This window comes from Aegilops tauschii, chromosome 7 (genome assembly GCF_002575655.3).
Source record: "Aegilops tauschii subsp. strangulata cultivar AL8/78 chromosome 7, Aet v6.0, whole genome shotgun sequence".
Taxonomy (NCBI): Eukaryota; Viridiplantae; Streptophyta; class Magnoliopsida; order Poales; family Poaceae; genus Aegilops; species Aegilops tauschii.
This window is the reverse complement of record NC_053041.3, coordinates 72,719,867-72,735,249: the sequence shown is the minus strand read 5'-3', so window position 1 is coordinate 72,735,249 and position 15,383 is coordinate 72,719,867. Positions and strand designations below refer to the sequence as shown.

The window sequence follows — 15,383 nt, the reverse complement described above, 5'->3', positions numbered from 1 at the left end:
ATATCTGTGGGCTCCCTGAGGTATATATATACTATCCTTTACCGACAATTAGGGGGCCCCACACAATCTATCCCTTTGACCCAACAACGAGAAGGGTTTGACCATGATGGTTTTCTCTTGATACTAGTAAGGTACACGTGCATTGCACGCATGAGATTTGATAACCAAATTATGAATAAATACTACACTATAGCATGTAAGCTTTGAGTCATATATGCATGATGTAGATGTTCATTTAATTCTTATAGTTCATCTCATCCAAAATTAATTAGTTTTATATAAAAAAATATATTTTAGATTCATGGAATTGTGCATTGTAAAGCATAAAGTAAAAAACAAAAAGTGACAATTCATTTAGAAAAAAGTTTGGGCAATTAAGATATGGAAGATTCTAGAGAACAAAGGAGAAGTGCTTGTATTTTGAGGTTTGTGCATTATGCTTAAGTTCAACCATGGAGTCTTCTAGATTGTACATGTGGCAGAATCTGGTGGAATGTAGATGATATCCAACGGCCAGTAGTGCTCGGATTTGCCATCTCTGTACCGTCAGATTGGCTTCATCCAACGACCAACTTTCAAAATTATTCGCACACTATATAGGGGTATAGATATAGATGTGTCCCATGCTAGACAAAATAAAGTTTGAGCGCATGCGTGGGATGACCCCCCCCCCCCCCCCCGCTGCCGCCTCGAAGTTGGGAAAGTGACATCGTACGTATTGAACCAGGCTTGGAGTCGGGTATGGTGTTCGGTTTGTAATGTAGTTGGTGGCCCATCGAAGTTGTGCATTTGGGATTTAAATACATCACACCCCACCGTACCCATACATATTTTCGGGCCGCATGCAGTGTATATGGGGTCTTCTAATCGACCACGTCTCCCTTGTGTGGTTTTTTGTGACGACACGCATATCTGTGGGCTCGCCGAGTGTATATATATCATCCCTTTGACCGATAATTAGGGGTATGTGTTGGCCATGAATGGATTCCTCCTAGATCGTGTTAGGGCCGGTCACTGTCACATGTCGCTCAACCAAAGCTCGAGCTCATGCGTTGTCAGGATTCCCTCCCACATGCTCGGATTGCTGGGTTCGACCTACATCATACCCTGTGTATCTCGTCCTTAACTACCTTGCCTTCATGGTTGTTGTCTGTATCAAGAGGTAGGCACCACATCTAAATTGTAAATTATTCTATATTGAAAACATGCATCACCCCTTCCCAACGTATATCATTTTGGGCCACATGCAAGAGGTGTTGGGTGGTCCCTCTCATGCGATTTTTATGATGGTTTAATCTATTGGCCCAAGCAGTTTATCGACAACAACAGTTGTCGTTTGACCAAACAATAGATTCATTGGTTCGTCTTATGGTAGGTCATGGAGACATGCATGTATGACCAAAGTATCGATCATTACGTGCATCCGCCCCGCTGACACGAAGTGGGAGGTGGTGGGCCAAGCATCCTAGCTAGGTACGACATTATGTCATTATATATATATATATATATCCAAGGGTGCTTTCGGGTTTGCGAGGCAGGTGCCACAAAAATTATGCATTGTGTATTTCAAGTTTTAAACATCCCCAATATTCCTACATATATTTGGCCACTTCCAGGTGGTTCTTGACTTTTGGCCCCTCTCATCGATCTTCGACGACACGCCCAACCATGGCCCGTGCGGTCAAAGTTGTGCATTGGAATTTCGAACATCACAAACCACCCTTTTCACTCATATATATTTGGGCCACATGCTGGTGTGGCTGTCTTCTGACCCTCTCTAACGTTATTTTTTGCTGCAAAGACTCTGATGACGCTCAACGGATACAGGTATAATATCTTAACGTGTGCGATACAAGTGCGCTGTAAATCACCACGCATGCGCAAGCGCGAGCAAAGGTGGAGTTCTGGCTCAATCGTGTGCGATGCAAGTGCGATGTAAAATCACCACGACCGCGCAAGCACGAGCAAAGGGTGGAGGTACTGGCTTAACCGTGTGCGATGCAAGTGCGCTGTAAAACCACCACATGTGCAAGCTAAAGGCGGGTAAATTTATTTGGAAATTAGGACGAACCGTGTGCGATAGACCAGCTAGCTAGAAATATAAAAACAAACTACCCGCCTTGAGCGTTTCAAAAATCGGCGGTTCCGCTCCACTTTTCATTATTATCATACACGCATATTGTTATTGGACTGTGCGCGATCTTGGGCACTCCCGCATCAATTCCTTTACCCTAATTTTAGTAGCCGTCGTACTTCAACCGTCGCCCACACTCCTCCAGCACCGACCTTATAGTAAAATTGCAGTAGCCGAGGCATTTGAACCGTCGCCCTCCCTCGTCCACCACTATCTCCACCCACCATTACCAAAATTTTCAGTAGCCGTGGCGTATCCTCAAACACCCCCACTCCACAGTCCCCCACCCGCCCCCTCCCCCCCTCAAACCGTAGCTCGCGGCCACCGCCGGCGCCACCACCAACCCCTGCCGGTCTGCCCGTTCCTCCTATCTTAGATAAAAAAAGTTTAGGTTAATTACCCAGCGATTCCCATATGGTCGCCCCACTCACCTGAGTTTTTAGATGAGGCCCACGGTGTCCCTCCCCGCCAGATCCACATCCCCTGCTCTAGAATATCACAGCCTAACCTCGACCACGTATCCCGGGGAGCCCGACGAGCGTTCGGCCAAGAAGAGGTTTATCATGGGCTCTCCAGCAGACATTGGCGAGGTGGCCGTCGTTCGCCCCGACCTGTCGATCCCGGAGCAACACGTCGCCGCGGAAGCCGGCGAAGACGTTGACTATGTTGCCATGCCGAAGGCTTCATGTCAGCGGGCTAGTGTATTATTGTATTTCGGGAAAGCTGGCTACGACATCAAGCTCGTCCACAGCGACGGCTTCACGCGGGGCATGTCACAGGTTAAGTGGTCCATCCCCAACCCCTCTGGTTCAACCGCCATCGATCTCTTCGACGGCCCTGCCACTGATCTCCTCCACAATGCGGTCAAGGATTTGCGAGCTTTATACGCCATCGAGCCCATTTTGTCATTTCTGAAGGACACGTTCTACGGCGGCGGCTTGGGATCCGCAATTTCCAAGTCAGATCTCATCGACCACGACCACAAGGATGGCACCCACGAAGGTTCTTCCAAGGTGAAACAGCCCATCTGTGACATCGGAGAGTGCACCATGGGTTTGTGCTCTTCCAACTGGAAGGATTCTGTCCATGAAATGTGAGGCAACATTCTATCAGCAAATCTTACCTTTTCTAGCTTGCCAACCCGTACCCTTTGTTGTAGTGGCATTTGCCGTGCGGTGCTTTAACTGTGCCATGTTTAATTATTTCAGTTATGCAAAAATGTATTGTTCAATAGGGCTATGTGATGTTTAAGTATGAATTGTCCACTTCAGTCTCACGAATGGCTATATTTGGTTGTTTATAGTGAGTAGATGCCTTGTTTATCTGTATTTGGTTGTTAGGTTGGTTGGAGTGAGCATTTTTCCAGTTATCGAGCAAATGCCTTGTTTATATGTATTTGGTTCTTAGTTTGGTTGCAGTGAGCATTTGTCCAGTTATCAAGCAGATGCCTTGTTTATCTGTATTTGGTTGTTAGGTTGTTTTTTAGCATTTGTCCAGTTATCAAGCAGATGCCTTGTTTATCCGTATTGGCTTGTTAGGTTGGTTGCAGTGAGCATTTGTCCAGTTTTCAAGCATATGCCTTGTTTATCTGTATTTGCTTGTTAGGTTGGTTGCAGTGAGACTCTGTCCAGTTTTCAATGGCTATATTTGGTTGTTATCCTGGTCATTTATGCCTTGTTTATTTTAGTCATTCACAATGTGTTGTTCATTATGTGCAAGTCGGAACTGTGCCGCTCGACTACATCAATACCAGTTTGAACGGCTATATTTGGTTCCAGTTATTCGTGGTGTAGTTAACACATGCCCTTTATTTCAGTTTTACACATTTATCCAGTGTGATGTTTAAGCATTACCTACATTCTATTCATTTTCAACAATACCAGTTTGAATTGCAATATTTGATGGCTGTTAAGCCTGCTGTCGGTAACATTAATTGCCTTCCATTTTATATCTGCTTTAACAGCATGTTGAAACCAACACGTTCAAGCTATCATTTGGAGATGATGTTGTTTACCTTTGCTATATTTGTTTGAAGTTAAGGTTGCTGTACTTATCATGCCTTTCCACTACTTATGCATGACAACAACGGGAGTGGCCACCATTTTCCGCCGAGGTTAGCTTCATCCCTCAGCTTGTACTCCCCCCCCCCCCCCCCGTCGTTCCATAATGTAGTGCATATAGATCCATGCCTGGACACTTGTTAGCTTCTAATATTGACTTGTTGCTTGTAGGTACATATGCCCTTGGCAAGGATCCACGCATCGACCCTTTTTGCGTATGGGGCAATGAGATATTCATGAACAAGCATCAAGTGAGGAAAGTGATAAGGATTATTAGCAAATGGATACGAATGGTGGCAAGAAAATTATTTGTTTATGCTCTATCCAACACAAAAGTGAGCTGTAGGATGGTAACTAAAAACTCTGCAGCCTTCTCTTTTTACTACCCATAATGAGTTGTTAGACAACAATATCTGAATCTTTTTCGTTCGCAGTGGTTCCCGAAGCAGTTCACTCAAGATTACCTCGCAAAGCACATGATTGGTGGACACACAATGAAGGTTAAAGTATTTCATCCAGACTACAATGAGCATCGAGAAGTCATAATGAAGACAGTGAAGGATGGACGGGCATCCATCACAAGGGGTTGGCCTAGAGTCGTGCACGCATTACGCATGGAGGAGTGCACAATATGGGCATTCCGCTTCACCTTCTCCAGCAACCAGAATGTCTTTCGCCTCTCTCTTTACAGTCTTTAGTACAACTGTGGTTCATCATTCTTTACTTGGTGCTTCTGTAGTTCTTTAGTATATGTACCTGTGCATCGAATTATGCATTGGTGGTTGAACCTATATTTGTAATAAACATGGTTGTATATGAAATAAATGATTGCCTACTCTCAAATTCAAAACATGTGATTTTTAAATTAGGGATTAATTAGGGATTACATTGCACACGGTTTGCGAAAGTGAAACATCTGCGATAGACGTGGAGATCAGAAACGTTTCTAGGATCCACTACGTGTGCGATCAATCTCCACTGCACACACACGACATCCTCTTGAAAACTGTTTGCGTTAGGCCACCTTGCGCAAACGTTTACCACATAAAAACTGTGTGCGATGGACAAACTTTACCACACAGTTTCTTCTACGCACCGTGTGTGATGCATTCAATAACGCAAACGATAAAATTGTTAATATCGTGTGCAATGGCAACGCTATCACAAATGATTTAACGGGGAAAATTGTGTGTGATGTACCTGTGAACGGAAATGTTTTCCTTGGAGAGACTGTGAGATGTACATACGAACGGAAACGTTTAGCGGGGACTGACTGTGTGGGATGTACTTGCGACCGGAAACAATTTCGCCTGTATAATTGTATTTTTAGCTCTACTGTATGTATTTCCGTATTTGAGCGCTCGCCGATCGCACACGACCTCATTTTACTGAGTGTGTGTGCCAGGAGGGAATATCCCCGATGGTTTTTGGGTCGTGTGGGAAGGACCCGCCTATTGCCGTCACTCACTTGGCGACGGTTCCGAACACCATCGCGAAAAGGGGTTAAAAACCATTTGTATAGCATCGACGCGTACCAGTCGTTGCTGCTAGCTTCAAAAAATTCAGTTAGCTTCGGAAACTAAATCATGTTGATGTTACTGTTAGCTTGTGAGCAGTGAGAACATAACAGATAACCATGTTGCTGTTACTGTTGCTACCTGAATTCCATGCTTGATGTTACTGTTGACAATTTAATCAACATCTTCACCACCGAAGCCTTCAAAGTATTACATGCTTGCTGTTATTGTTGCTTGTGAGCAGTGAGAACACAATATTGGCTAGTTACTGTTGCTATTAATTCCCATTTTCAGTCATCAGAAGCAAATCAAATTGGACATGTTCACTAAAGTGTCTTGAGCATCTTTAGTGTCTTCTTCTTCTTCTTCTTTTTCTTCTTCCTTTCTTCTGGATTACAGTGAAGCCACACAACAAGATATTTGCATAACTACAGATATCTCAAAACTGATGCATGTTAAGTGTTAACACAACACTGGCATACACAACATAATTCTGGACATTTACTAATTCTACATAGGAGAAGAAAAGACATGGCACACTAGATAAAAAAGAAGAAGAAAAGTTGCTGCACCCCTTTACTGAAAAGGGGCAAAAACTGAACATTTACTAATTCTACACAGGAGAAGAAATGTTGCAATGTTCTCACAGCAATTACTTGATCAAAATAATTTTGTCCTTAACTGAATAAACTTGATTTTAGTTAACTGAATAAACTTGTTGCTTATTTTTTCCTTGCATTTAAGTATATTCTTACATAAACTTTGCCTACTTTCGTGTACTAAGGCACTAAAAACATGATCCTCCTCCTACATTACGTAGATCCATCCATTTTCTTTTGGCCACAACAAGAAAAATTCAAATAAAAGAGCAATTTGGCCACAACAAGAAATATCTCCTTTCATCTTTTGTATTCTTGGTATGATTATATGCTAACCATTCATATTTTGTGTACTCTTGTTATGAGTACAGATAGGAGCACACAACTATGGATTTGAACTTGATGCCTGAAGAGGAGGGTGAAGCTCAACAAGATGAAGAAGCTCAACAAGGTGACGAAGCTCAACAAGGTGACCCTATGGATTTGAACTTGATGCCAGAAGAGGAGGATGAAGCTCAACAAGGTGACAAAACAAGATTACCAAACCTGTGTGCAGAGATTACCTAATCAATAAAGTAATCCCTGCCATTCAAGACAAATGGCCCGACGGTGACGAGGACACAACGATCTTCATTCAACAAGATAATGCAGCACCGCAAGTCCTCCCTAATGATGCTGGTTTTCTAGAAGCTTTGGCACAGACAGATCTGGATATTCGATTGTTACAACAACCACCAAACAGCCCTGAGCTCAATGTTTTAGATCTTTGTTTCCACTGCTCCCTCCAATTCCTAACCGACTGTAGAGCACCTATGAATATCCAGGAATTGGTACAGGGTGTAGAGGAGGAGTTTGAGAACTACAATGCCCATAAGCTATTCAAGAGCTTTATGATGTTGCAAGCAGTCATGGTCGAAGTGATGAAAGATCAAGGAGGAAACAACTACAAGATGTCCAATCTGCATAAGGAACGTCTACAGAATGCTGGAGAGGAAATAGTTGGTGTATATTGCAGCACGAAGCTAGTTGCTCACACGAAGGACATTATAGAACAAGGAAATGAGTAGATAGAGAAAGGGAAAAGGAAAAGAAAGGATAGGAGTATGTGATGTGTATGTCTTGTGTATATGTGTATGCCATGTGTATGTCTTGTTGGATTTATTTGAAAAGAAAGGAAAAGGAAAAGTTGGAATTATTTGAATTAAGTTGGATTTATTTGAATTAAGTTGGAATTATTTGAATTAAGTTGGATTTATTTGAATTAGCTAGGTTTATTTGAATTAATTTGGAATTATTTGAATTAGCTAGATTCTTCTTCTTCTTCTTCTTCTTTCAGAATTAGCTAGATTATTAGAACTTATTTGAATTTAGTTGAATTTATTTGGATTATTTGTTTTTTTTGAATTATTTGGATTTATTTCAAATTATTTGGATTATCTGGATTTATTTGAATCTTATGATAAGATGTAAAGACAGAACTCCAGTTGAGAGAAATAATATCTTCAATAACTACCCCCTCTCTGTGAAGTTCACATGTATAGGGTCATTACAAGGATGGAGAAGAAGAAGAATCTAAAGCATTAATGGCTAGCTAATTTGGAGTACTGTCTTGATTAGATTCTTCTTCTTCTTCTCCATTCTTCTTCTTCTTCTTCTTCTTCTTCTTAGAATGATGATTGTACCAAAAATAATAAATCAAATCCAGTTAGATGATCACTGAAACTGAGAATGATGATGATCATTGAAAATTTCAGTTAGAGAATTCAATCTGATGGAGTACTACATTTTACAAATTGAGTTTGAGTAGTTAATTACAAAAGCAAATCCCCATGGACCCGAGTCTTCTTCTTCATTCTTGTCCTTTTAGAACAGATTCTGATCTTTTAGTTGTCATGAACCAAGAGACTATAATGTAACAATTAAAATGTTATAAAGCCAATGATTGAACTTGTGGAAGAATTTCAACCATAAGACTGTGATTCTCACCAATATCCAGGACTAGCCACTGCAATTATATTTTCAGAGAAATTTAATTAAAATAACATCAGTTTTCAGTTTACCATATTCAGTTAAAATGACAACAGTTTTCAGAGTACTTCCTTATTCCAAACTTTCAAGTTCAAACAAGTTCCAATTCCGAATTATCAATGGCCATAGACAAACAATACAGAAGTCCACTAACATAACAAGATAAATACTCCATCAATAGCAGTAGGAAGATACAGTTATCAATGGCAGTAGCAGCAACATTAGCAAGCAATAGTAATAGAAAATTAGCAAGCAGTAGCAAACTAGCAATGTCTGTTTAGCAGTTTATTTAAGAAAAGTCTTACATGCATCCTCTTTGCCAGTCAATTACTCCAGATTTTGGATACATTTTGTTTCTGTAAAATGGGAGAAACAAATTTGATCCGGCAGCAAAAAGAACTGAACTGAACATACTGAACTTGCACTAACTTTTGACAGCAAAGTTAAAATGATCATACTCTGTATGAGTAAATAGCATAAAACTACTAGTTTACAGGTTAGGGTTCCAAAAAACTACCATATTTTAAATTTTCTCAAAAAACTACCAAACGCGTGGTCGGCTGTTTCAAAAAACCCAAATCACCGTATGCTTTCAAATTGATCGTGATTATGACAAGGATGGCCCACTCGTCGGAGCTGACGTGGCATAAAATGTCAACTCCGTTATCTCTCTTACTCACCCCGTCTTCTTTTTCTATCTCTCTTTCTTCCTCCCGCCGCTTGCCCCCGACGCAGCCATGGAGGGTGCTCGACGCGTACGCTCGCCCCTTGGGCCGGCCGGCCGGTCGCCAGAGCGCCGCTGCCGGCGAGCATCTCGCCTTCCCCCTCCCCCTGCAGACTAACCCTGTCCAGGGAAGTATCCTGCAGGAGTTTGCCGTGCTGCCATGCCGTGCTGTGCTCGTGCTCGTGCCAGAGGAAGATTGCATGCACAGCTGACCATGCCGTGCTCGTGCTTGTGCTGGACGCGAGCCGCCTGAGGCCGCGCCATGGGAAGCCACCAGAGGCCCCGCTGCTGGCCGCAAGCTGCCTGAGGCCGCGCCATGGGGAGGTGCCCGAGGCCCCGCTGCTGGCCGCGCCATGGCGAGCCGCCGGCCGCGCACTCCATGTCCTGGAGCTCAGCCACCTCCAGTCACCGGCAGGGAAGGGGATGGAGGGGAGTGGACGGCGGCCGGTTGCTGGAGAGAAGCCGTGCGGGATTGGCCTAGGATCTGATTGCTTTTTTCTTTTCTTCACAAGGACCCGATCACTTTTTTTAGAAGAAGTACAGGGACCCCATCGCTTTTCTTTTGAAAATTACAAAGACTCAATTGCTTTTTATAAATACTTGGGCCCCACCGGTCATAACCTGTGAATGGTCAATCTAACGGACAACCTAACGGTGTTAATTTTTATGCCACATGGACCTGACAGGTGGGCCACAAATATCAAAAAATGGTTTACAATTTAAACACTCGGTGATTTGGGTTTTTTGAAACAGCCGACCACGCGTTTGGTAGTTTTTTGAGAAAAATTAAAATCTGGTAGTTTTTTGGAACCCTAACCTGTAAACTAGTAGTTTTATGCTATTTACTCTACTCTGTATACATAAACAAATTTGATCTCTATGACCACAGCAACAACATATTCAGCCTATCTAGACTGAACCACGCATGAAACCTTGATGCCCTTCTTCTGATGATCTTCATGCATGGAGCTTGCAGGGGAGGGGAGCTTGCATGGGAGGGGAGCTTGCATGGGAGGTGAGCGTCGCATGCCTGGCGCCTGGCGTCTTATTGGCGCCTCTCTTGTGCTGGTGTTGCCCCGTCGGAGGAGCACCGCCAGTAGGAGGAGGAGCACGTCGGAGGCCAGCGACACCGCCGTGTATTCGGAGGCGCGGAGGGGGGCGTCGGAGGCCAGCGATCCGACGGCGGCCACTAGCAGCAGCGCGCTCCGGTCCGCCTGGCCTTGGCGCCACAACACGTCAGAGTCGGCAAATCGAGAAGGGGATCCATTTCCTCTTGATCTCCCCTCCCCTCCCCCCTCGTCGGGATCAGGCAACGCGGACGAAGAAAGGCGGCGATATGAAGTGAAGAAGGCAGCCGGCGCGCGGCGAGGCGACTGAGCAGGCGGCCGGGGGTGACATTGTCACCGTAGCCGTCGCAAAATCGAGGAGGGGGATGGGGGGACGCGGTGCGGGCTGTGTCATTTGTCGGATTAAAGCGAGGGGGATTGTCACAAATTGTCATCGGGGACAAGCTTTCTCAGACGAAGAGTATATATTAAAATGTTCAGTATGTATTTGAAAATTAAGTTCACCATAAATTTTAAAAAATCACACTATATAAAAAAAATTCAAGTTTGTATTTAAAAAAAATTTATCCATACATTGAAGAAAAGTTGTGAGCATTTGAAAAATATTCACCACTTATTGGGAAAATGTTGAAAAAATCTAGGAAAAACCAAATCTGGACGAGAAAAATAGAAGACCATAAAATAAAAAACAAAAACAAAATAATCATCTACTACCCCTATAAAAGGAAGAGAGGGCGGAGAACCAAATCATCCTATCCATTCAAACCTGCAATCTGATGGTCTACATCGCTTCAAAACAACAAACATGTTTTATGCTTTAATTACCCACCATACAATCCTCATAAACACGTCCGGTCAAAAAAAAAAGCGCCCTCCCGCGACCACGCCCTCGGGCAGTTTGGCCCCTGCCCGACCTCTTCCCCCCACATACTCCCCGCCAGCCACCGCCGCCTCCGTCTGCACGCCGCCGGACCGCCACGCCCACTCTCCAGCCGCTCGGCCGCCCCGTCCACGCGCCGCTCTGTCCGGCCCCTCCTCGCCCCGTCCACAACGCGCCGCGCCCAGACGAGAGCCGAGCCGTCAGGGCCGCCGGCGCGCCGCCCGGTCCGCCGTCGCCGCCATCCCTCCTCCACGCACTGCCGCCTCCGCCGAGGAAGAGGTGCCCCGCGAAGGGAAAGTCCCTCCAGGGACGGCGCAGTCGGCGAGCGCCGCGTAGGCGTCGGTGAGGACATGGGCGAGGGAGGTGGCCCTGTTGTGCGCGGCGGGGAGGCAGATGCCGACCGCGTGTCTCCTCTCCGAAGGGGTGTGCCTGCATCCGATGGTGAGGGACCCTAGCTCCACACCCTTTTGTCGTTGATGAATGAAACCTGCAGGTACATCTCTTTCTTTCTCTGATCTACTTTTCCTCTCTCACATACACAGTTCTGCACCTTCTCTTGTCCAACTCATGATTCCTTGTAGTAGGAGGGGATCACATTGGATCCGAGTATGTGAGGGAGGAGCAAGAGCAACAGGAAATTGATAAGGCAAGATCACCCCCCCCCCCCCCCCCCTTTGTTAATTTGTATTTCTGTTGCTGCGTGATGATATAATCTAAGTGATGAAACGTCAATTCTGTATGTGACTGATGAAAGGGAGGTTTCGCATCACAAAGCAAAAAAAAAAAAAAAACCGTCCTTCTATCATGACACAGTGTTTGCATTTTACTTGCACATGCTGTAGGAATATAGACAGTATGCATCACAGGCTTATAGTGCTGATGTTCTCAATGGTATCCAAAATTTTCTTTGTAGCAAATAAGCAACGAAATATATTAATAAGTTTACAATTTAGCTGTGTACCACAAAGAATCATGGAAACCAGATTTCAGGTGTTTTGGATGTGTGTGTTCAGTTCTGAAGGCAATGGTTAACAAATGTGTGTTTTCAGATTTTTCAAATGAATTTCACCCTATGGCTAGAGCATCTTCAATGAAATGCAACCTGTTCATTTGTCTTTACCATTAATAGTTTAATACTCATGCTGAAATATTGAGGTCTTCTATTTACGCTTTGTGTGCTATGTTTTGCTCTCACTGTACTTCAGTAAGAATATTATTCAAATTGTTCACCACGATGTCCTATATTTCTATGCTTGCAGGTTTTCCACCGGGAGAGCAATTTCTAGATGCTAAATTGAAATGTATTGTCCAGTGTCTTGCGATGTCATTCTTTCATTATTCAAGGTATGTGTCTCACAAGGAAATAGAAAATCCTGAATTTTGCATGTGTGATTGGTTCAACAACCTCAACCTCTGCACCTCACTGTCAACCACATGCAAGCTTCCTCCTTGCTTTAGGTGAGAGCATTTATTTCATCGCCTTTTTAGCTTGCTCAGATTGCAAGTTTGATAGGTTTCCCCAACCCGGGTTAGGAACCCCTTTGATTTTGGTTCCTTGCTACAACTCTGTATGCAATTTTGTTTCTCTGTCACAGTTTGATCGATCCATTCTTAGCTACAAATGCTTATTTATAAACAGATGGATACAAGGTTCATTGTAGTCTTGCAGTTTGGAATACCAAAAAAAATCATTTGTTTGAGTGGTATAGCGTTTAGATGTCATTTTCTTTTTTGCTGTTTTTTATCGCCTTTTATTGTCGTGCTATGAGTTGATATGAATCAGCTAGCTATTGTCTAATTGTTGAAATACCACCCTTTCGAGCAGCCCTTGAACACAGAACAAGGAAACGAGGATATTTCGGAGTCCCAGTTTCACTGCCTTCGTGGACGCTGGAGCCACTGCCACCTTTACTATGTGTGTGGTTAGGGTATAGATCAAACTACAATTCAACAATGGTCATCTACACCATCAGATCTCCGACTATAAAACTCCATGCTAATGTTCCATATTCCTCTTTTCTGCTAATTTTTAGAGTTTATCCTTCTATGAATTACCTAATTTCAGTCACAACTGACAAATATCAGTCTATTTGTTAATATCTCCATCTCCATCAAGGTTTATAAATTGACTTAAGAGTATGTATGTGCCCCTATCATTTTTTTGGTTCGTCAACAGATGAAGTAATCAACCGTTCGAATGAGGGATTAGGAGTACATCATCTAAAATATTTCTGTTCCCAGTTAAATGTGTACCGATAAATTTAACTATCAAAATCATTGTAGTGAGAAAAAAATGTGTTCTTATTTGCAGGCATTGTGTGGCGATAAACACATGACCAGCAAGGGGCCCTGCCCCCCTCCCAATACTATGGATTTGTTCATAATAAACACATGAACAGTGCAGCATTTGACTTGTTTTCTGCTCCAACCGGCCCTCCCCAACATCCTAATCCCACTAATCCCACCTCCGCCACTGCAGGCATGCCGGCCTTTTCTTAATTGCTATACTTTTGAGGACGCATCACTAAAAAAACTAAAAGAGGTACCACAAGTCTATAAAACCCTTATTACATTTTTGCATACGTACAGAAGTGAAAAATAAAAGTGAATTTAGCTATATACTTTGAAAATTGTAGTGGTTTTGCATGTCTAATAATTTTTTTGTTATGATATTATTTTGTTCGCCGGTATTTAATCCTTGGGGATTTTTATCTTTCCCATTTAGAGTAGTCCAATTGATACTTCCGATGGACACACGACAGGTTGCTGATGATGTCGTCTAATCCATATTGGAAGGTTTAATAACGTACTTGAACACTAAAACTATATAATGGATGGTTCTAGTGGGGGCAGGGATCCTCTATTTCCTTTACCAAATGGAGTCGGTCGTAATCACATGTTGTCTGACCTTCTCTCTATGCTCTCTTCACCTTATTCTTTGCATCATTTCACCGATACAAGTCATCAGATAGGTATTACTGTTTCCAGTATGTTGTGTGTCGGTGGCCTGAAGCACAAGCTACTCACTATACTATATAGTACCGTGCTACAACTATGAATTTTGCAATCCTGGTATACCCTAATTTGAGGTGATTTATATGCCAGGTTATCCTAATCTTTATGTATCTGATGCTAAAACCATCATGCTTGCTTGCAGAGATTCAGTTAAGACTTAAATTAACAATTATGTATCTGAAGACTGACATTTGAAATTACAGGTTTCATGGCAATGATGGAGTGCTACCAAATTATGTTCCAAGAAAAATGATTTCTGCCTCAACTTGACTACATGTACGTGACTTGCAGTCAGTATGAAGTTCATTACACTACTAATATTAATTTCCTCATCTCCTTTATTTAGCTATTTGTCTATAGTCAACTCACATCACTCGACATCTACAGGCATGTTGAATTGTTGACCCGATTTGACGGACTATATAAGTGCTCTTTTCCTTGGGAATTTGAAAGCACGCCCCTTCTAAGCATCGCACAATATATAGGCTTATATATGTGGTACCAGTCATTGGTACAAGCATGTGTGCATTACACCAGAAAAGGGGTAAGTTGCCTTTGATACTGATCTGGTACCCCCATATAAGCGTATGATATTAAATAGGTTTCTATTGATTCATCAACAGAGAATTTATGTCAATTGATTTAATGTCGATATAAGCTTTATGCAAGTTTGTTTTCTCGAGAGTACGCAATCGGTACTATAGCTTCTTTATGCAAGTTTGTGATTTCTGAAGTGTGGATCCTACCAGGTTTCAAACTCGCAGAGCATATTGAAGGTGGTACAAATCATTGCAGAGTGAATTACAAGTAGCTATATGTGGACTGGAATTTACTGAAGCTTTGCATATTCAAATTTTTAAGTCGAATGAGACGTGCATTGCACGTGCAAGCTTACTAGTACAAGAAAAAAAACCACAATAGCAACCGCACGCAAACAAATGCCAGCTCACCGCACTCTGCTGCGAACATGGGCCTCGCCTTATCCGTTTTTTCTACGTCAAGAAACACCCTAGCGGGAGCTCCTATGTGCCGCGTTTTGCGGCTAATTGCCTGCGCGACGTACAGGAGCAGTGAGACTGGGCCGGCCCATTGAGAGGCACCGGCGAACTGTGTTTACATCAGTAAAAATCGCGAAAACAAAAGGTGACGAAGTGAGGAATCGAACTTGTGACGTCCATCTCCTCAACGAGTCATACTAGTCACTGGATCAAACTGTTACTTGTGATTCAAAGCGCATCGGGACCTTATTTAAGACTTAAAGTTGCAGGATATTCCATGTTGCATGCTATTTTCTGTATCTGTATACATTTTTGAAAATTGAACAAATTTCGGAAAACACGAAATGAAGTTTTGAATAAA

General features: G+C 43.0%; 1 long non-coding RNA gene across 13 annotated transcripts; it reads left to right on the top strand.

Annotated features, from left to right (window-relative positions):
• The first annotated feature begins 10,976 nt into the window (after positions 1–10,976).
• LOC109772721 (uncharacterized) lies at positions 10,977–15,383 on the top strand. 13 transcript variants are annotated; one of them, XR_012190320.1, is made up of 8 exons: positions 10,999–11,502; positions 11,594–11,655; positions 12,269–12,353; positions 12,835–12,924; positions 13,321–13,551; positions 14,228–14,300; positions 14,412–14,568; positions 14,774–15,383. It is a non-coding gene; the product is annotated as an uncharacterized lncRNA (long non-coding RNA). The 13 variants fall into 13 exon arrangements; XR_012190317.1 differs by having other exon boundaries at positions 12,835–12,937; XR_012190321.1 differs by having other exon boundaries at positions 11,591–11,655.